The sequence below is a fragment of the Panulirus ornatus genome, chromosome 52, assembly GCF_036320965.1.
Source record: "Panulirus ornatus isolate Po-2019 chromosome 52, ASM3632096v1, whole genome shotgun sequence".
Lineage (NCBI taxonomy): Eukaryota > Metazoa > Arthropoda > Malacostraca > Decapoda > Palinuridae > Panulirus > Panulirus ornatus.
In genome coordinates, this window is record NC_092275.1 from 20,888,948 (window position 1) to 20,912,667 (window position 23,720).

A 23,720-nucleotide genomic window follows, 5' to 3' on the forward strand; every position below is an offset into this window, starting at 1 on the left:
TATTCGAAATTATCATAGGCTTTGATGATCTTGAGCTATCAAGTTACTTAAGACTTTATTCGTCTGATTTGCCTCGTCGTAATGGCAAACGTGTTTTACCTCGAATGAGGGGAAGTTCTTTTCCCTCCACAGGATCGTTAACATATGGAACGATTTACCAATTAAAGTGGTTGAAACCAGTGCTATAGGTATGTTTTTAGAAACAGACTTGATAAATACTTCGCTTCCAATCCACGTCATATAGTATTTGCGTGTCCTTAGTCGCAGTCAGTGACAATTTGCAGTTTATTGTCTTTGAATTACCCGTATCCATTCCAGCTTTCGCCACGCTCATCTGTGAGTCTCTGTTATCTTCTGGTATCACAATCAGCCTCGAAAGGACTCCGGTAGTCTGAGGTTGTTTGAATTTCTTTACATTTTTTGTGACTCTTGTGAAGAGTCATCTGTTGTACTCCTCAGTCATTACCGAAATACTTTCGCTTGAAAGGTTTCACAGTCCTCCACCCACCAGGTATGGTGCATGTACAGCAGTGTATACTTTCCAGTGGATAGAATATCCTCACACAGGTGAATAGGGGCACAGCTCACTTCGGAGTCCTTCAGTTCACTCCTCACCTTTAATGCTTTCATCAAGTCAGGTAAAGTGTTGCAGTTTTCCAGGCGAAAGAATGCAAAATAATACTTTCGTTTTTGTCTTTGTTTTTTTTCTGTACAAGCTTTGAGTCGGAGATAGAAATTGTGTTTTTTTTTTTGTGATCGTGATGTGGAGTTCCAGTTGTGATATCCTCGTTCTTGCATCTGCAGGAAATATGGGTATAACATGGTTTTACCTCCGTGCAGATCGTATAGACCCGATTCCCCCTCTTTTTTTTCCAACGGGCAAACAACGGAAGCCCAGCTACCTCTTGTGTGCGGTAGTAATGGCAGGTGAACGAATTGAGAATTGTTGAACGTTGTGGAGAGAGATGTACAGTTGGCATTGGGTTTTGAGGAGGATAGCGAGCTACCGTTTTTAAGATTTCTTTGATATGGGGGTCCGACCAGGGTGTGAAGTCCACGGCGAACCATAAACCAAACCAACAAGAATGATTTTATTCATCATCTCTCGGGGCCACAGCGAAGGCACGAAGTCTGGAGGAATCAATGGGTTCTTTCTGAAGACAGAATAAGCAGTGACGAATACTCGGAGGAAGGGAACAGATGTGATGTGGAGGCAGTCAAAAAGTTGTGTTGCCCTGAGGGTTAGGTTAGGTTAGTTGGCTGGTTGTTTGGGCTTTTAGGCCCATCAACTGCCAGGGCCATTAAGTCCGTCAACGTAAAGCTACAGCCACCAACCGAAAAGTCTTTTAACACCTTCGAAGACCACATACATTCTCACTATGCATGTGGCCCATGAGGGAGTTTATTTATCCAGCTCATAAGGAAAGCCCATGACGTAATGAAAAGCCACAGAGGGAATGTTGATAGTAATATGAGGTATGAAAAGTTCCAAAGTTCAAGTAGGCCCTGTGGAACAGATGCTTATAAGAGACAATGAATAACTTTGCTACTTTGTCAGGGGTGAAGATCAGAGATATGCTGAAAGCTAAATATGGTAGAAATATCAACAAGGATAGTATGGTATACGTTTTACCTTGCATTGGATGTCTTGTCAAATACTGCTGGGAAACATGGCGAGTTATGGCCAAGACAATTAGTGAACATGAAACTGATATTTGCCATCAAAGAACATCGAATGCGCTTTTTGTCCTCGTAGACAAAAATGGATACCTACAAAGTCGGCAAGGGGATTAAGTAATGCAGAAAAGTGTTGTGCAAACAAATGCGAAAAAGCTGTAGAAGCAGCGCACATATGCTTAGGAGAAGGTGACCAATCACCGAGAAGGCTTCGTACATTGAGCCAGACTGGCAACGAAAACTGAGATGATAGAATATGGATGATAGGAGTAGGGAACTTGGGGAGTGGGGAAGATCCAGACGACACTGCGCGGCGGTCGCTAAGCCGGAGTGAGCAGTAAGGGAATATGGGGGAGGGAGAAAGTTAGGGAGAGGGGGATCCAGACGTCAGGGAAGAGAAAGAAAAAACAGTACGGCGTCTACGGACATGGAGGAGTGAGCCTGGGATGTATATATATATATAGTCTTGTTTCTTATTTTCACTCATCCTATCTGAACAAGGCTTCCGTGCAAGTCGAAAAGTAAGGCGAAGTACACCTGGAAACCACTCATCTGTCTTTACTTACCATCAGTACCCACATACCTGTCATCATAGATTATTCATATATGCTGTTAGCTATCTATCTGTCTATCTGTCTATCTATCTATCTATTTATATATATATATATATATATATATATATATATATATATATATATATATATATATATATATATATATATATATATATATATATATCTTTCTTTTCTTTCATACTATTCGCCATTTCCCGCGTTAGCGAGGTAGCGTTAAGAACAGAGGACTGGGCCTCTGAGAGAATATCCTCACCTGGCTTCGTTCTCTGTTCCTTCTTTTGGAAAAATTAAAAAAAAACGAGAGGGGAGGATTTCCAGCCCCCCGCTCCCTCCCCTTTTAGTCGCCTTCTACGACATGCAGGGAATACGTGGGAAGTATTCTTTCTCCCCTATCCCCAGGGATATATATATATATATATATATATATATATATATATATATATATATATATATATATATATATATATATATATATATATTCTCTCACACGAAAATTAGGCGTCAGGCGCGAACACGTTGAGGCATGAGGGCTCTGGCAGAGGAAGTCTGGCAGCTCTGCCAACGGATCCTGAGGGCAAGACAAATGGTCCTGGATCGTAAGTTCCTCGGAAGAAATTAGTGACGGTAAAAAGAATTCGGTTGATTACGAATTACCGGAGCCTGGCACCGCACGTGTTTTTGTAGAGGCTTCGAATCCCACCGCGTTGGCGCCTCTTTTCCTTCATTTTTCGTCCGCCTTTAGTGAAGACGACCATGTTGTTTCATTGTGAAGTGAACATACTCACTGTCTTCCTCTTGTGGTGAATACGCTCGTGTTCTTCCTTGTGTGGTGAACACACTTTCTTTCTCCTTTTGTGAACGCGATCGTGTTCTTCCACGTGTGGTAAACGCACTTTCTTCCTTCTGTAGTGAACACGCTCGTGTTCTTCCTTGTGTGGTGAACACACTTTCTCCTTTTGTGAACACGATCGTGTTCTTCCACGTGTGGTAAACGCACTTCCTTCCTTCTGTAGTGAACACGCTCGTGTTCTTCCATGATCAGTGAACACACTCACTATCTTCCCCTTGTGGTGGACACGCTTGTTCACTGCATCCTATAGTGAACATGCTCTCAGACTTCCTCCTGACGACGAACACACTCATATTCTTCCTCCTGTAGATTAACACAATCATGTTCTCTCTCCTTTAGAAAACACACTCATGTTCTCCTTCCAGTAGAAAAAAAAACGCTCATATTCTATCTCATGGAAAACACGACCATGTTCTTCCCTAGCATAAAGCGTGCTCATGCTCTGACTCCCGTAGAAAACACGTTCATGTTCTTCTTCCTGTAGAAGACAAACTCATGTTCTTCCTCTGGTGGAAAGCAGACTCATGTTCCTCCTCCCAAAAGAAACTATTATTGTATACAGATTCAAAGGCTTCTCTCTCCAGCGATCATGTTCTTAACTTACGCTGTTCAAGTCAGTTCTGTTCCCGATCTGTTCACTCCCACTGGGACGCTTTCCTTGACTTGTCCAACTGTTGTTCTGTCTAGTTTTTATATCTACCGAGATGGCAAGGACGGTTAATATATCCCAATAATGGCAGTGTCGAATTCACTGTCATATAGATGTGTGTGTGTGTGTGTGTGTGTGTGTGTGTGTGTGTGTGTGTGTGTGTGTGTCGGCCGCACATAAACAGACAAGCTACACGGATAGATGTCTCACCGGACGAGGAGAATTTCTTCGAAAAGAAAGATAATCAGGAAATACACAAAAAAGCCATGATTTTTTTTTTTCTTTGGTAACTCATGCAGCTGAAGAGGCGGGCCAGACCTGAGGGTGGAGCACTCGAGAGTTACGGTGGAGTGGCCTAGTGGTGAGAACGCCCCATCCCCCCAAAGGGAGCTGAAGATGCCACCTCGCACCTGAACCACCTAACTTAGACATTTTCTCCATAATTCTACTCTCTTCTTTTCTCTTCGGGTGGAGATTAATGTCGAACTCCGCCAACACGGTTGGTTCTTAGTCGTGTGTATCCGTACTACTGATAAGAATGAGGGGGTTATGAGGGACTGTATGGACCTGTCCTACGCCATGGGTGTCTGGCATCAAGTTATTAATGAGAGATGAGTAGATAGGCAGTAGGTGTAGATGGGTAGATGTGTGGTGTCCATTATGCTTGGAACAACGTGTCAGGCTCGCACAAGATCCACTTCCTGTTGGAGTGTCGAGAGATGATCTGTGAGTGTTGTGTAACTTGGAGGAAATGACTCTCCTTTAAGCTGAAATTGATGCATGATATTGTTGCCTCATTGGTTTTCTCTCGTATTATGTGAGACGGCACGTGCAAGTGAACATCCTGTCCTACCCAAGGCCATCTCATTGACTCTGTCTATATATATCGTAAGCTAAGCCAGTTTTTCCTGATCAACCACAAGGGGAGGATAGCGTACTGGATTAGATTGCTCGCCCCACTTCCCCTCTTCCAGGATTCGAACTCATGCTTCCCCGATCCCAAACATGCGTCACTGTTGGTATTGTTCACCACCGCACCACGGAAGCCCTTGTGCTGTGCGTTCTGTTGTGTGATCACGACCCCTATGTGATGGCTAAGCGTTTGCTTAATTTTCGATGAATTTCCTTGCAAATGGACCAAAAATGAGACCTATTTTGTTTGCCATTTTCCTGTGTTCGTGAGTCTCGTAGAATTAGCCTATTATCATGGTATGTTTCTATGATGTTAGAATATCAACTGAATATAATTTGATGTATCCCCTTCCCCCACACACACACACACCACACCACCTCTCTCTCTCTCTCTCTCTCTCTCTCTCTCTCTCTCTCTCTCTCACTCACCCCCGGCTTGAGCTAAATTTCTTATGTAATTCTAATATTCTCACACATCTTCAGGTTAATTCGAATTCTTAATTGTGGTCCTAGGAGGTAATATACCTTATAGTCAGTGCTAAATGCTTCAGATTTTTCTTTAACGACTCTCTTTAACTCTATTTGATTCCCTTACTTCATCTGCACAGACTCCCTTTAACTCTATCTGATTCCCTTACTTCATCTGACAGACGTATATCATACCAGGTAGTCCGGCCAGGCCAACTCCTCTCTTCCCCTTCGCTGGGCTCTCATCTTTAAGGTCATTTTACTCACAGTCGAGCCTTTCTTAACCCTGTAACTTTACCGTGAGGTATCAGAACGCTGGATACACCCTCTCGTTCCATCCGGTAAGCACAGTTTCATCACATTAATCCACTTGGTCTCCAACCCTCCACCGCCGCCAGCAACGTGAGATCCGTAAAGCCTTTCTTGTCGTCTGTGATGACGAATTCATCCTTTCGGCCATAGGGGGACGAGGGGGGTTGAGCGCAAGCACACACAGCTTTCGTCATACGCGTGCCTGGGTGGACGAGTCACCAGAAATTATTTGTGGGTATCGGGGACTCTTTGAGCACGGCTAAGATTAGATTCACCCGGGATCTGATTCTTCTTCAGCGAGGAGTGATCCTGTGTGTGGGAGAGAGATCAGTTCATTGGAGAGGGGATCGAGTTAAATGTGAACTTAAAGGCGCCGTGTCACACCGATTCTCAATCACTTTCCGGAGGGCTGGGTAATGTAGTCAGGAATTTATAGTACTGTTAAAAGTAGAGTATTTTCTGATCAGTGTGTGTGGTGTGTGGTCACCAAATCTCTTCATGCTGTAATGCATTTCGGTATATCAATAGGAAAAAATACCTTAAAAGGGGATGAATGATTAGGTGTTCAAGACTAAGCATAAGGCATGAAATTTGGTTATGGTACATAGGTACACCCAAACATTAGATAGAGAATACGAAAACGATTAAAGTATTGAAGACTTTTAATCACTTCACCCATTAGACAGATAATACGAAAGCAATTAACGTAATCAAAATCTTTTTAATCACCGGCAAGAAGTAAATGGAGTTTCTGGTAAGATGTGAAAGAATGAAGATGAAATTTGGAGAAGGGGAAGTCGTTGAGTTATGGGAGATAGGCATCTACATGCGTACCTCCTGACACGAATATTTCCAGCCAGGCAGCGTCGGGAACAAACGAACAACGGCCTCATTTGCATACATCCACTCGCTAGCTGTGATAAACCTTTTTCATTTTTTCAGTCCGAAATGACATTTTTTTCCTGTTTTTTTTTTTTTCTTTTTTAGCGAGTAGATGAGCCTTTTGATTTTTTGTATGTGATTTAGACATTTTCCCCCCCACGTGAAATGATGATTATTTACGACCAGAAATGACAGTACAGACTTTAAAGTCTGACAAATGAGCAATCTTTCGACTTTTCGCTTCAGAGGCGACAGGTCAGCAAAATCGACTATCACCTCACGCTGCCAAAGGCCACCGGATGGCTGTGAACTGACATTATATATATATATATATATATATATATATATATATATATATATATATATATATATATATATATATATATATATATATATATATATAAAAGATTTTGTGTGATCGGGGCCTGAACATGCAGGAGGGTGAAAGGAGGGCAAGGAATAGAGTGAATTGGAGCGATGTGGTATACCGCGGTTGACGTGCTGTCAGTGGATTGAATCAAGGCATGTGAAGCGTCTGGGGTAAACCATGGAAAGCTGTGTAGGTATGTATATTTGCGTGTGTGGACGTATGTATATACATGTGTATGGGGGGGGGGGGGTTGGGCCATTTCTTTCGTCTGTTTCCTTGCGCTACCTCGCAAACGCGGGAGACAGCGACAAAGTATAAAAAAAAAAAAAAAAAAAAATATATATATATATATATATATATATATATATATATATATATATATATATATATATCCCCTTTTAGAAAGTTAAAATGCAAGGAGGGGAGGGTTTCTAGTCCCCGCTCCCGTCCCCTTTAGTCGCCTTCTACAACACGTTAGGAATGCGTGGGAAGTATTCACACGGGGAGTGCTCATCCTCCTCGAAGGCTCAGATTGGGGTGTCTAAATGTGTGTGGATATAACCAAGATGAGAAAAAAGGAGAGATAGGTAGTATGTATGAGGAAAGGAACCTGGATGTTTTGGCTCTGAGTGAAACGAAGGTCGAAGGTAAAGGGGAAGAGTGGTTTGGGAATGTCTTAGGAGTAAAGCCAGGGGTTAGTGAGAGAACAAGAGCAAGGGAAGGCGTAGCACTACTCCTGAAACAGGAGTGGTGGGACTATGTGATAAAGTGTAAGAAAGTAAACTCTAGATTGATATGGGTAAAATTGAAAGTGGATGGAGAGAGATGGGTGATTATTGGTGCATAAGCACCTGGTCACGAGAAAAAAGATCGTGAGAGACAAGTGTTTTGGGAGCGGCTGAGTGAGTGTGTTAGCAGTTTTGATGCACGAGACCGGGTTATAGTGATGGGTGATTTGAATGCAAAGGCAGTTGAGGGAATAATTGGTGTACATGGGGTGTTCAGTGTTGTAAATGGAAATGGTGAAGAGCTTGCAGATTTATGTGCTGAAAAAGGACTGGTGATTGGGAATACCTGGTTTATAAAGAGAGATATACATAAGTATAAGTATGTAAGTAGGAAAGATGGCTAGAGAGCATTATTGGATTACGTGTTAATTGATAGGCGCTTAAAGAGAGACTTTTGGATGTTAATGTGCTGAGAGGTGCAACTGGAGGGATGTCTAATCATTATCTTGAGGAGGCGAAGGTGAAGATTTGTAGAGGTTTTCAGAAAAGAAGAGAGAATGTTGGGGTGAAGAGAGTGGTGAGCTTGGGAAGGAGACTTGTGTGAGAAAGTACCAGGAGAGACTGAGTACAGAATGGAAAAAGGTGAGAACAAAGGACGTAAGGGGAGTGGGGGAGGAATGGGATGTATTTAGGGAAGCAGTGATGGCTTGCACAAAAGATGCTTGTGGCATGAGAAGCATGGGAGGTGGGCAGATTAGAAAGGGTAATGATTGAGAGGGTGAAGGCATGGACAAAACATCAGATTGGGGAAGAGCAGTGTGGTTTCAGAAGTGGAAGAGGATGTGTGGATCAGGTGTTTGCTTTGAAAAATGTATGTAAGAAATACTTAGAAGAACAAATGGATTTGTATGTAGCATTTATGGATCTGGAGAAGGCATATGATAGAGTTGATAAGAGATGCTCTGTGAAAGGTATTAAGAACATTTGGTGTGGGAGGCAAGTTGTTAGAAGCAGTGAAAAGTTTTTATCGGGGATGTAAGGCATGTGTACGTGTAGGAAGAGAGGAAAGTGATTGGTTCTCAGTAAATGTTGGTTTGCGGCAGGGGTGCGTGATGTCTCCATGGTTGTTTAATTTGTTTATGGATGGGGTTGTTAGGGAGGTGAAGCCAAGGGTTTTGAAAAGAGGGGCAAGTATGCAGTTTGTTGTGGATGAGAGAGCTTAGGAAGTGAGTCAGTTGTTGTTGTGTGATGATACAGCGCTGGTGGCTGATTCGTGTGAGAAACTGCAGAAACTGGTGACTGAGTTTGGTAAAGTGTGTGAAAGAAGAAAGCTGAGAGTAAATGTGAATAAGAGCAAGGTTATTAGGTACAGTAGGGTTGAGGGACAAGTCAATTGGGAGGTAAGCTTGAATGGAGAAAAACTGGAGGAAGTGAAGTGTTTTAGATGTCTGGGAGTGGATTTGGCAGCAGATGGAACCATGGAAGCGAAAGTGAATCATAGGGTGGGGGAGGGGGCGAAAGTTTTGGGAGCGTTGAAAAATGAGTGGAAGTCGAGAACGTTATCTTAGAAAGCATAAATGGGTATGTTTGAAGGAATAGTGGTTCCAACAATGTTATATGGTTGCGAGGCGTGGGCTATAGATGGAGTTGTGGGGAAGAGGGTGGATGTGCTGGAAATGAGATGTTTGAGGACATTACGTGGTGTGAGGTGGTTTGATCGAGTAAGTAATGTAAGGGTAAGAGAGATGTGTGGTGATAAAAAGAGTGTGGTTGAGAGAGCAGAGGAGGGTGTTTTGAAATGGTTTTGTCACATGGAGAGAATGAGTGAGGAAAGATTGACAAAGAGGATATATGTGTCAGAGTTTGAGAGAACGAGGAGAAGTGGGAGACCAATTTGGAAGTGGAAAGATGGAGTGAAAAAGATTTTGATGAATCGGGGCCTGAACATACAGGAGGGTGAAAGGCGTGCAAGGAATAGAGTGAATTGGAACGATGTGGTATACCGGGGTCGACATGCTGTTAGTGGATTGAACCAAGGCTTGTGAAGCGTCTGGGGTAAACCATAGAAAATTGTGTGGGGCCTGGATGTGGAAAGGGATCTGTGGTTTCGGTGCATTATACATGACAGCTAGAGGCTGAATGTGAACGAATGTGGCCTTTGTTGTCTTTTCCTAGCGCTACCTTGCGCACATGCGTGGGGAGGGGGCTGTTATTTCATGCGTGGCGAGGTGGCGACGGGAATGAATTAGGCAGACAGTATGAATTATGTACATGTGTATATATGTATATGTCTCTGTGTATATATATATGTATACGTTGAGATGTATAGGTATGTATATGTGCGTGTGTGGATGTATATGTATATACATGTGTATGTGGGTGGGTTGGGCCATTCTTTCGTCTGTTTCCTTGAGCTACCTCGCTAACGCGGGAGACAGCGACAAAGTATGATAAGAGAGAGAAAGAAAAAAAAAAAATATATATATATATATATATATATATATATATATATATATATATATATATATATATATATATATATATATATATATATATATGCGGTCGTGTGTGTGTGCAAGATAAACCAATTCCAACAAACAGTTTAATCCATTTTGGTAACATAGACAGTTTTCATATCTGTTGGGGTCAGATTTGCATCATATGACATGAAAATGGTAATATGATATCTTTTTTTTTTATATCCATTTGCGTAGCGTTCATTATCTATAGTTTCCTATCAAATACTTGTAATTTTTGAAACGGTAACAGAATACAATATACTTCTTTTTTTTTCCCTCCCCTGCGAGCACCGGTTGGTTTATTGTGCAAAGCCCGGTCACATTCTGTGGGGAGGCAGAGCGAAGGGATTACAGAGATCACGAAAAGTCCTTTGTCAGCTCCCAGAAGGCAGAAAACGATAACTTTAAACGTTGGGAATTTGCTCATTATTTTGTTTTACGATGGAAGAGAGAAAACGTGTGATCGTGGCGATTGTGCGGTGTAAGATGGAAGAGATTTATTGTTGCCAATTTTAAAAGCCAGTTAATAGCATATAAAGGGGAACTTGAGTACATATGTTATCCTTATCAAACCATAATGGTGTTTTCTCTCTTTAAAACCCCACAAGCTGATGGGGGGATTCTACCGTGAAAAATCATCCAATTATCAGAGTAGGTCGATGGGAAGGTCTTTAGGATACCTTGTTATCTTTCCATGGTAAGCTCGTTGTCTCTTGTACATCCGTTGTCTAATGGCATTGCCGACGAATTACAACAGGGGATTTGATTTCCAACATCAAGATTCCGTTTATGATTTGTATTTGCCGATCGCATTAACAGCATCATTGCCATGTTAAGCCATCACCTGTAGCTACTGGACCAGCTGGAGTCTAATCTGGTTATTGCTGTCTCTACTTTACCAGCTGGAGCTTGCGATCTACTTATTTTAGTGACTGCTTTACTAGCAGGAGCATGAAATATGCTTATTGCAGTTACTGCTCCACTAAGAAGAGCTTTGTAAACTGCTAATCGTAGTAACTACTTCACTAGCTGAAGCCTGAAATCTACTTATTGCAGTGTTTGCTTTCCGAGCTCGCACTTAGATCCTACTTATTGCAGTAACTAATTCACAAGCCGGAGCTTAAAATATGCTTATTGCAGTGATTACTGTGCTAGCTGGAGCTTAAAATGTGAGTATTGTAGTAACTGCTGTATAAGCAGGGGCTTAAAATCTGTTTGCTTCAATGTGCCTGGTGGTATGATCCCTACAAAATCCGAGCTTAGATATCTCTTTAGATGGTGGAAGGCTGGAAAACTGAGGAGTGACCTGGACGGGAGGTGATGGATTTCTGAGAAACGCAGTGAGCAATGAAGATGCAGGGATGTCACGTGCGGAGATGAGGTCTGGCTTGGCCTGGTTGCCTTGGGAACATGGATGCGAAGAGGCGACACACTTTGTTAAGGAACAGGGGGAACTGAGGTACTTTACTTGCATTTAGTCGTAAAGTACCTCCACCAAGGAGCTACGTGTGTGTGTGTATGTGTGTGTGTGTGTGTGTGTGTGTGTGTGTGTGTGTGTGTAGTCAATACAATTGTTCCTCTATAGTTAGCAGTGTCATTGTTAGATTTGCCACAATTTTTTGCTGGCTGATGATTGACTGGGATGACGACAGCGACTGAAAGACATTATCTACCTGGATTTTGGTGAGAGAGAGATTCATAAGGGCTTTGAGTTATTAAGGTCCCTTACCTTATGATGGCTTGTCTCCTCGTTCCATCTCATCTTGGTCTCAAGGAGAACGACTGTCATCTATGATACAGCTCAGTGCTGTATATGTGAACTCTTATCTATTTGCTATCAGCTACACCACACTTGTTTGATGATACTCATAGCATTATGATAACAGCCATACCTGAAGAAAGGTGTGAATGCTGTCTAAGGAAAGACACCAGTGACACCCTTATATTCACACGTCCATCGTTTATAAAGCTATTTCTTACCATCTTCCTAGAGCCCGCAGGCCTGTTAAAGTCGTCCTCCACATCTGCTTTATCCTCTAAAACAAAGATCCAAAGTGCCAGGGAAACTGTTTAGGTTGCTGGAAGTTTCTAACTACAAGTCCCTCAGGAATCTTTGCTGTTCTCATTTTACTTTTGTTTACCTCTTTTCCCTATTGTTCTTCGGTCATTATTTCACTCCTCCTGCTGCACCCTTTTTGTCTCTCCTAACCCCTTCCCTTTCTCCTCCACTCTCCATCCCTTTTCACACTTTCTCTCTTCGGGTTGTCCCGTACTCTTTGCATGTCAATTGTTCCTAGAAGCCACTGTACAGCTAGGGAGAGACCTGGGGCGAGGCAGGGGCGTCAGATCCCTTCTTTGTCACTCACTTTCCTCTGAAGACAACCAGAGCAGGTGATGAGGCCTGATGGCTTGAGCGGGCAAGCAGTTCACCCTCGCTCTTATCTCATATTCCCTGTGCATCTGCCAGAGTAAATAGGGTTGTGGCGGCCTGGGCATATGCAAGCGAACAATGAGACTTGGCGAGGCAGGGATGAGTTGAGTTTGGCTCCTGAGGGCGTGTTGCCTCTCATGGTCTGCCGAAAATGTTTGCTTGCTTCCACTAATGGGATAAGGAATTTTGCTTTTAGGTTCACATGAGTTTCCCTGAGAAAGACAGACAACAGGAGGCCTGATTGGGCCACCACTAGGTGGCCTGGTAGAAGGAATAGAGTGTAAGCTGACAATAAAAAGCCATTCCGCTCAGCAGTTATTTAAGCTATCACCGGCTCCCCGCTGCTGCACGTTAGCCTTCTAGTGTCCCCGTTACCGCTGTCGTTAGTTAAGGTGACACACGCAGTTCAATATCATCGAAGCAAGGACATTTCATTTATATATCTATATCTATATCTATATATGTATATATATATATATATATATATATATATATATATATATATATATATATATATATATATATATATATATATATGTATATATATGTGTGTGTGTGTGTGTGCGCGTGTGTATGTGTGTGTATGTGTGTGTATGTGAGTGTATGTACGTGTGTGTGTATATGTGTATGTATGTGTGTGTGTGTGTGTGTGTGTGTGTGTGTGTGTGTGTGTGTGTGTGTGTCGCATGTGTTTGAGAGAGAGAGAGAGAGAGAGAGAGAGAGAGAGAGAGAGAGAGAGAGAGAGAGAGGGAAGGAGGGAGGGAGAGAAGGAGGGAGTACTACGTGCCACTGTTCAGGTCATTGTACTGTGGCTTAGGGATTCTATTTCGAGCGAGTCAATCAGCGGGTAGAGCGGCGGTGGGAGGCCTCGGGAATAAGATTGGTGTCGTCAAACCTCGGCTTGATCCTCCCCCGGTATGTCTCTAGGATGTTAAGACGGCGTCAAAGAAATGCCCTGGCAACGAGAGAGAGAGAGAGAGAGAGAGAGAGAGAGAGAGAGAGAGAGAGAGAGAGAGAGAGAGAGAGAGAGGATCCTCCCTAAGCCTTCGTTAATACCCGCTAGGGCGCAGGCGGTGTCAACAGAATATAAATAATAGATCTCCTTCCTCGAGTGTACCACGTTGACCTTGAACATAACTCTGCCTCGACACTCCCTTCACAAGATACTTAATCCTGTCTTCCCTCAAGAATCTCATTTTTTTTTTTTTTTTCGTCCTCGTTCATTCGTAATGACAAAATATCTCGCCGTTGAGTCAGCTTAGAACGAGATATAACAACCTTCTGTCGGTTGAAAACGAAAAGAAAAATATTTTGATATTAGTCTATTTTACGTTTTAATGAAGATCAAACTCTGGAGTCGCCTTGGAGGCAGTGCTGTGAGGTGTATGGGAGGGAAGGTTGGAGAGGAGAGAGAGAGAGAGGAGGAGGGAAGGAAGAGGAGAGAAGGGTAGAGGATAACAGTGAGAGTGGGAGGGAGAGGAAGAAAGTATAAGGAAGTAGGGATACGTACGAGTTCATGGAAGGTTGATGAAATTCAACCCGATAAATGAGAGGCATTGAGGATTCAGCACAGGGAATGTAGAGTTCAGTATTGATATAGTCAAGCAAGACATATTGCTATAGGATTCCTGTGTGGTAGAGGGAGTTGGAAGGGCAATAGGAACCTGTGTGATAGAGGGAGTTGAGTGTTTATATCGTCGTCCTACATCAAGAGAATAGTTGAGAAGACAAACTGCTTGCTAGCAAGGGTTAAAATAGCGTTTGAGTTTATGGTTTGAGTTTATGGCTATTTGAGTTTATGGTTAAGGATATGATCAGCATAGCGTTTAAGTATATGGTTAAGGATATGATCAGCACAGCGTTTAAGTATAGGGTTAAAGGAATTATCAGCATAGCGTTTAAGTATATGGTTAAAGGAATGATCAGCATAGCGTTTAAGTATATGTTTAAAGGAATGATCAGCATAGCGTTTAAGTATATGGTTAAGGATATGATCAGCATAGCGTTTAAGTATATGTTTAAAGGAATGATCAGCATAGCGTTTAATATATGGTTAAAGGAATGATTAGCATAGCGTTTAAGTATAAGTTTAAGGGAATGATCAGCATAGCGTTTAATTATATGGTGAAGAATATGATCAGCATGGTTCTCAAGTCCTGGTCACTGCATTTAAAGAGAAAGTCCAGAGGAAGGCAAGAAAAGTGGTGCGATACTTAAGAGAGCTGAGCTACAGGGAAAGGATAGATGCCTTGAATTTGTCGTCCACCAAGGATGAACGAAGAGTAAAGGGTGACCTGATCAAAACCTTTAACTTTGTGGACAAGTTTGATAATGTCTACAGGGAAGAAAAGTCCTGTATTTGCACGGGTAGAACAACCAGAGGATATACGAGGAAGTTACGCGAGAAACATGATTCAAAAGATGTTGAAAGATGTTCTTTAATAGGGGACGAGTGGTGGATGAAGCGGAATAAACTGAATGATAAATAGATAAATGTGAATGTGGACACCATGCAAAAGTTGTATGACAGGAACAGTTCAAGACATGGGGCCCAGCGAGTGTAAAACCCTTCCACTGTATGGCAAAAATAGGTAATTACACACACACACACACACACACACACACACACACACACACACACATTAGGGGCCTGTCGATAGAATGGGTACCTGACACAGGCAAGGGTGTAAGTATGTGTGTAAAGAGAAATTCTCTTTCCGTAAAACACAAATAGTAATAACACACACACACACACACACACACACACAAACACGCATGTAACTAGTAAGATGTAAAGCACACACAACATTGCATTCAATTGCGTCATGTCCAGGATGCTGCAGATTGCAATGGAAAATATTACCCCACCCACCCCTAATCCCCTGGTGTTCCGTGGTCGATCAAAGGTTTCATAAATAATTCTCAAGCCCTCCAATACCCCAGGCAGTCCAATCTCATAAACACTGTCTATTTCACCGACAAGAATACCTGCCATTTCTCCTGCTTCTTTCTCTCTCTTTCATGTATTTTCACCGTTACAGTACGTATGTGTTTAGATTTAGTGCATATGAACGCGCACTTTTATAAATTACGTAATGCCCTCCAACTACCATGCAAAAGTCCAGGGTTCGAGTCCTTGCATTGGAGGTCATTATGTGATATGTATAAATACCTTCATCCCTGTGCGGAGTTTCTGGCATTAGCTAGGTAGCACTGGGAACAGACGAAGAGAAAGGTCCCATGCGTGCACATCCGTTCTATAGCTTTCATATGCAATACACCAAAACTACAGCCCCCCATTCCACAACCAAGCCCCACAGACCCCTTCCCAAGATCCTTTTTTTCTATGAGGTTCTTGCTGCTTCTAAGTTGCGCTACAGTCAGTTGCAGGAAAAGGGTGGACTCCTTTGGAGCCGGAGGTTCTTCGACGAATGTACTCACTTTGGCCAACTTTCGGTGATGAAGGCCTCGCTTGGGATGAATATTCACTTGCAGTGCAACGTCAAGCAGGCAGAGTCCGGTAATATATATATATATATATATATATATATATATATCTGTGCGCGCGCGCACTTGCGTATGTGTGTGTGTGTGTGTGTGTGTTTAGAGAAAGCTCAGTTCCTCCTCAATCGGATGTTTCTACAGCCTGAGAAGGAAAACCAATTGTTTTCCAATAGAAACTTAAACGAATATTTTACGTTCCTTTTTTAATTTGGCTGCCAACCGCTCGGGGGAAGAAAGCTTTTTAGGACACGCTGATTACTCTGGACTTTCTTTATCTATTCCTTTTTTTGAGAAGGAGAAAGATTGGATGGTAATGGGAGCTGCAGCTCGATGGGGGAGGGAAGGATAGTGAGAGGAGAAATGTATGAGATGAAGGATCTTCTCATCTCAGGTAAAAAAGGTAGTAGTAGGTGGGAGTAGATGGTGCTTAAGTCTACGATGCATTTACTGTTCTACATTTGAAGTTATCTCTCGAAAGGACGTTGTGTACACAGCATATCACTCAAGCACACATATGTATTCAGAGACCCCAAGTTCGTACATAGCCACATAACCACACAAACACCAGTCATATATATACAATATACTCTTGTGTTTACTTGCTCACAGAAGAACACCGAAAACATGACAGTAGCAGCGTCTTCCAGTTCCCGTTTGCGAACAGCTTGTGGATTTCTTGGGAGTGATGAACACCGTCAAGCAGGTCTCTCAGTAATCATCCACCTTGCCAAATGCGTTCGTCTTAGAGCCATGGCAGCCGACTCTTTAGAGGCAGCGAATGTACCACACTCAGCTTAGAGGACTTTCCTTTTTCCCCCCCCCAAGAGCAACGATGCATCACCGTCAGTCAACCTAAGCTTATCATTCATTTTAATTCCTTAATCTGATGGTGGCTTTCTGGGGAGCAGAACGATTCATCTCCTCCAGTCATAGCCTCTTCTGCATCTCCTACGAAGTAAATCAAAATGTGATGGCGAGAAGACATCGAAGAGCGTTTTGGATTGAGGCGATATGGCTCTTCCATCTTGATATCAAAGCTGACGGGCGTAGTAGATCCACCAGATTGTGCAATATTGCCCTGCACGTTGTCACGGGACGCTTAGATGAGACTCAGAGGAGCCTTTGCGAGAAGCACAACCCTCCCATTATATCCCGTAGAGGCCCCGGTTCACCGACCACATCGAAATGCGTCGGTGAAACCAACGAAGGACGGTTAGAGTCGCTTACTTATACCAGCATCATTTCTCATGATGACTTTGGGATCAAGAACAACACTCCCAGTATTCAGTTCCCCGCTCTGAAGCCACAATGTGTCGCAGGCTGCACTCGATTAGCCAGTTGCAGGAGTTTCTTTAAAATCCTTCTGGCAAATACCTTTCTTGTGATGTTAGGAGAAGGGGAGATTCCGCGGTAATTGCTGCAGCTCCTGTGGTTGCCTTTGTTCTCGTGCAGTCAGATGATATTGGGGTCATACACGCCCTATGAACCTTCTCCTTCACTCCAACAGAGAAGCAGTGACTTTGGGACTTGGGCAGATTCAATATATATATATATATATGTATATATATATATATATTCCCTGGGGATAGGGGAGAAAGAATACTTCCCACGTATTCCCTTCGTGTCGTAGAAGGTGACTAAAAGGGAAGGGAGCGGAGGCCAAAAGAAGGAACAGAGAAGAGGGCCAGGTGAGGATATTCCCTCAAAGACCCAGTCTTCTGTTCTTAACGCTACCTCGCTATCGCGGGAAATGGCAAATAGTATGAAAGAAAGAAAAGAAATATATATATATATATATATATATATATATATATATATATATATATATATATATATATATATATATATATATATATATATATTACTTTGTCGTTGTCTCCTGCATTATCGAGGTAGCGAATGAACACAGACGAAAGAATGACCCAACCCACCCACATACACATGTATATACATACACGTCCACACACAGCACATATACTCACCTATACATCTCAACTTACACATATACGTATATACACACACAGACATATACATATATATACACATACAGATATATACATATATACAGATGTACATAATTCATACTGTCTGCCGTTATTCATTCCCAAATGTTTATCAAATGGCGTCCTAGCTTCGTCTCTTCGATGTATATCAACTGACTGTTATATTTCTCTCTTGTGTCTCCCCTGATGATGTGATTATTACACGAGAGTGCACTTGGGAACTTTTCGTGTTTCATTTTCCCCGTGGACTCATAGGAATATATATATATATATATATATATATATATATATATATATATATATATATATATATATATATATATTATTTTTTTTTTTTTTTTGCCGCTGTCTCCCGCGTTTGCGAGGTAGCGCAAGGAAACAGACGAAAGAAATGGCCCAACCCACCCCCATACACATGTATATACATACGTCCACACACGCAAATATACATACCTACACAGCTTTCCATGGTTTACCCCAGACGCTTCACATGCCCTGATTCAATCCACTGACAGCACATCAACCCCGGTATACCACATCGCTCCAATTCACTCTATTCCTTGCCCTCCTTTCACCCTCCTGCATGTTCAGGCCCCGATCACACAAAATCTTTTTCACTCCATCTTTCCACCTCCAATTTGGTCTCCCTCTTCTCCTCGTTCCCTCCACCTCCGACACATATATCCTCTTGGTCAATCTTTCCTCACTCATTCTCTCCATGTGCCCAAACCATTTCAAAACACCCTCTTCTGCTCTCTCAACCACGCTCTTTTTATTTCCACACATCTCTCTTACCCTTACGTTACTTACTCGATCAAACCACCTCACACCACACATTGTCCTCAAACATCTCATTTCCAGCACATCCATCCTCCTGCGCACAACTCTATCCATAGCCCACGCCTCGCAACCATACAACATTGTTGGAACCACTATTCCTTCAAACATACCCATTTTTGCTTTCCGAGATAATGTTCTCGACTTCCACACATTCTTCAAGGCTCCCAGAATTTTCGCCCCCTCCCCCACCCTATGATCCACTTCCGCTTCCATGGTTCCATCCGCTGCCAGATCCACTCCCAGATATCTAAAACACTTCACTTCCTCCAGTTTTTCTCCATTCAAACTCACCTCCCAATTGACTTGACCCTCAACCCTACTGTACCTATATATATATATATATATATATATATATATATATATATATATATATATATATATATATATATAAGTGACTTATAATGTGTGGTGTGAGGTGGTTTGATCGAGTGAGTAACGTAAGGGTAAGAGAGATGTGTGGAAATAAAAAGAGCGTGGTTGAGAGAGCAGAAGAGGGTGTTTTGAAGTGGTTTGGGCACATGGAGAGGATGAGTGAGGAAAGATTGACCAAGAGGATATATGTGTCGGAGGTGGAGGGAACAAGGAGAAGAGGGAGACCAAATTGGAGGTGGAAAGATGGAGTGAAAAAGATTTTGTGTGATCGGGGCCTGAACATGCAGGAGGGTGAAAGGAGGGCAAGGAATAGAGTGAATTGGAGCGATGTGGTATACCGGGGTTGACGTGCTGTCAGTGGATTGAAGCAGGGCATGTGAAGCGTCTGGGGTAAACCATGGAAAGCTGTGTAGGTATGTATATTTGCGTGTGTGGACGTATGTATATACATGTGTATGGGGGGGGGGGGGGTTGGGCCATTTCTTTCGTCTGTTTCCTTGCGCTACCTCGCAAACGCGGGAGACAGCGACAAAGTATAATAAAAAAAATAATAATATATATATATATATATATATATATATATATATATATATATATATATATATATATATATATATATATATACCCTGAGCCAGGTACCCATATATTCCTAGACCAACCCCCTGAGAATAGATGAACAGCTGGGTTGACTATGGGCCGCCTAATGAAACCAGGATTCGCGTTCGGACCCCCCCCTCCCGATGGACCGCGAATGCGTCACGGTCACCATTCGCCAACCAGTGCACGTAATGCGAAATCATGAAGGACTTGAACTTTCCCTGTAGGAATGTAGTGCAGGTTTGGGGTGCAGGTTTGGGCTTTCGAGTGAAACAGCGTCAGAGAGTTACCTAAAGCATCAACGAGGTTGTGATGGCTTCTGACCTTCCAACATCAATCGCCAGATTTGACTAATTGGAGCGCCCTTATATGATCACGGAGCATCATAGAGAAGAATTAGAGTAATTCTAGTTTGATATGATATATGATTTCGTGTATATATATATATATATATATATATATATATATATGTGTGTGTGTGTGTGTGTGTGTGTATACCCTAGCTTGAGCCAGGTACCCATTTCATCGACTAACACCCCCTAGGGGTGGATGAACAGCTGGGTTGACTGTGGACCTACTGCCGCTTTCGAGGATTCAGACTTACGCCATGCTCGACCCTGGGTGGCCCGTGAATGGGTCACGGTCAGGAACGCTAACCATTACACCACGTCAGCCAACTGATAACACACTATCTGAAAGAAGGCACACAAGTATTGTCATGGGAGAGAGAGAGAGAGAGAGAGAGAGAGAGAGAGAGAGAGAGAGAGAGAGAGAGAGAGAGAGAGAGGAGGGAGTTAGATTGTTCGTGGTGAAACTTTCTGGGAGATATCGCGTCCAGCTCTATAGTTCCCTTCCTTCCAGTAGTGCAAAAGTTCTTATCGTTTCCATCCGTTGAAGGTCTCAAGTTCCTAAAACTCCTCCCATACCTTTTTTTCCCCCAATATTTTTTCTCATCACCCTCCAGTCGCTCGTAGATGGAGGGATTTTCCCCCCGTCAAATATACTCTCTGATTTCTCAGAGGCTGTGCCATCAGCTAGACTCACCAGCTGGACTGACGCCTCCTCACTTTATCTCGTAGAAGGTACCGCTTCTGTCACTGGCATTGACGCCTAGGCACACCTCGCCCAGAAAGAACTTCCACAATCTACGCTGTAACGTGTTGATTATGATGCCTTTCAAGAGCCGCTATTCATCTTTCTCCTTTATTTCATCTCCTCTCTCTCTCTCTCTCTCTCTCTCTCTCTCTCTCTCTCTCTCTCTCTCTCTCTCTCTCTCTCTCTCTCTCTCTCTCTCCCCTTCTTCCACCTTCTGCTTCCCACTTTTGTCTCCCATTCATTACCACTCTTTAGTTCTCTTCCCTTTCCCCTTTTTTTTCATCTCGTAAGACACTCTCTTGTCGCAAAAGTAGGTATTCGTAATTATGGGATTCACCACCTGAGTTCTACCGGTCGTGGCCCAAGATTGTGTTACGCGTCATGCATGTTGGTTTGCGTGTGCTGCATACACGCATTATAGTTGCTGAGTTGGGTATGTTCAACGGTAGGAAGGAATTCTGATGTCGCCTTGTTTTCTCGTAAAGGTGTTGGGTACTTCTTAAGCACTTATCTGTTACTAATGTAATTCATTAGTCTCATCTGTCAGTGGATAATAACCATGGTGTAGAATTTCACAACTGTAACGGGCCTTAACTGAAATGTAAAAGGATTAGGAAAAGGGGAAAAAGAAGAGACGAAGGAGAGCATTTACATTTACGTATTTTGGAGGAAGCGAAAAACCCGTCCCTTAGAATGTGCCAGGTCATAGATATTGGGAAAGACATGATCATATTCAATCGTACGTTCTACAACGTAAACTTCCACATAGCGACAGGAGACAAATGCATATATATATATATATATATATATATATATATGTAAATGTATGTGGGCCAACTGGGGTTCTGGGACACCTGGTTTTAAGTCATTGTCTTTACAGTGACTCAGTCACGGGCACCCCATGATGTCCTGGTCCCTCGTTCATTGCCGATCGCCCGAATGATCAGTCCGCCCCTGAGCAGTGCCTGTTATCTTCACCGTACAACGTACACATCAAAGAAACGTTTTACCCAACGTTTCTCTTCTTAGTTGTGAAGTTTTAATTGGACAAAATGTCGAAGACGACATGATCTGCGTTCTTGTGTCTGGGTATAACTCGTTTACGAAATTCCAAAATATCAGAGCTTGCCGTACATATGTCAGTGAATAGTTTTCGTATACTGTTTGGTCGGGCAGGAAGAGCAAGTACCATTATAATCCGACATTCAGGATATTGCTCGATAAAGCATTTAGTTCATTTGGTAGATTTTCGGTGATATCCTCCAAATCATAATTTCCCGGGCAACTGAACTCGTTCTCAGCTGAATGCCCGGGTTTGATTTAGTTCACGGTAGAAAACGCAGTCTCTCCACAACGGAAATTATTCCATATCCTAAATGATACTCTCGAACATTTGTACCACCGCTGATCATCTTCCACACCAGCAGGTCTTGAAGCCCTTGTACACGCTTAATTTATTCGCGTAGATTATGTGTATATATATATATATATATATATATATGTATATATATATATATATATATATATATATATATATATATATATATATATATATATATATATATATATTTATTTATTTATTTATATTCATTTTGCTTTGTCGCTGTCTCCCGCGTTAGCGAAGTAGCGCAAGAACACAGACGAAAGAATGGCCCAAACCACCCACATACACATGTATATACATACACGTCCACACACGCAAATATACATACCTATACATCTCAACGTATACATATATATACACACACAGACATATATACACATGCACATAAGTCATACTGTCTGCCCTTATTCCTTCCCGTCGCCACCCCGCCACACATGAAATGGCAACCCCCTCCCCCTCATGTGTGCGAGGTAGCGCTAGGAAAAGACAACAAAGGCCACATTCGTTCACACTCAGTCTCTAGCTGTCATGTATAATGCACCGAAACCACAGCTCCCTTTCCACATCCAGGCCCCACAAAACTTTCCATGGTTTACCCCAGACGCTTCACATGCACTTGTTCAATCCATTGACAGCACGTCGACCCCGGTATACCACATCGTTCCAATTCACTCTATTCCTTGCACGCCTTTCACCCTCCTGTATGTTCAGGCCCCGATCACTCAAAATCTTTTTTACTCCATCTTTCCATCTCCAGTTTGGTCTCCCACTTCTCGTTCCCTCCACCTATGACACATACATCCTGTCTGTCAATCTTTCCTCAGTCATTCTCTCCATGTGACCAAACCATTTCTAAACACCCTCTTCTGCTCTCTCAACCACACTCTTTTTATTACCGCACATCTCTCTTACCCTTACATTACTTACTCGATAAAACCACCTCACACCACATGTTGTTCTCAAACATCTCATTTCCAGCACATCCACCCTCCTCCGCACAACTCTATCTATAGCCCACGCATCGCAACCATATAACATTGTTGGAACCACTATTCCTTCAAACATACCCATTTTTGCTTTCCAAAATAACGTTGTCAACTTCCACACATGATTCAACGCTCCCAGAACTTTCGCCCCCTCCCCCACTCTATGATTCACTTCCGCTTCCATGGTTCCATCCGCTGCCAAATCCATTCCCAAATATCTAAAGCACTTCACTTCCTCCACTTTTTCTCCATTCAAACTTACCTCCCAATTGACTTGACCCTCAACCCTACTGTACCTAATAATTACCTTGCTCTTGTTCGAATTTACTCTCAGCTTTCTTCTTTCACACACTTTACCAAACTCAGTCACCAGCTTCTGAAGTTTCTCACCCGAATCAGCCACCAGCGCTGTATCATCAGCGAACAACAGCTGATTCACTTATCAAGCTCTCTCATCCACAACAGACTGCATACTTGCCCCTCTTTCCAAAACTCTTGTATTCACCTCCCTAACAACCCCATCCATAAACAAATTAAACAACCATGGAGACATCACGCACCCCTGC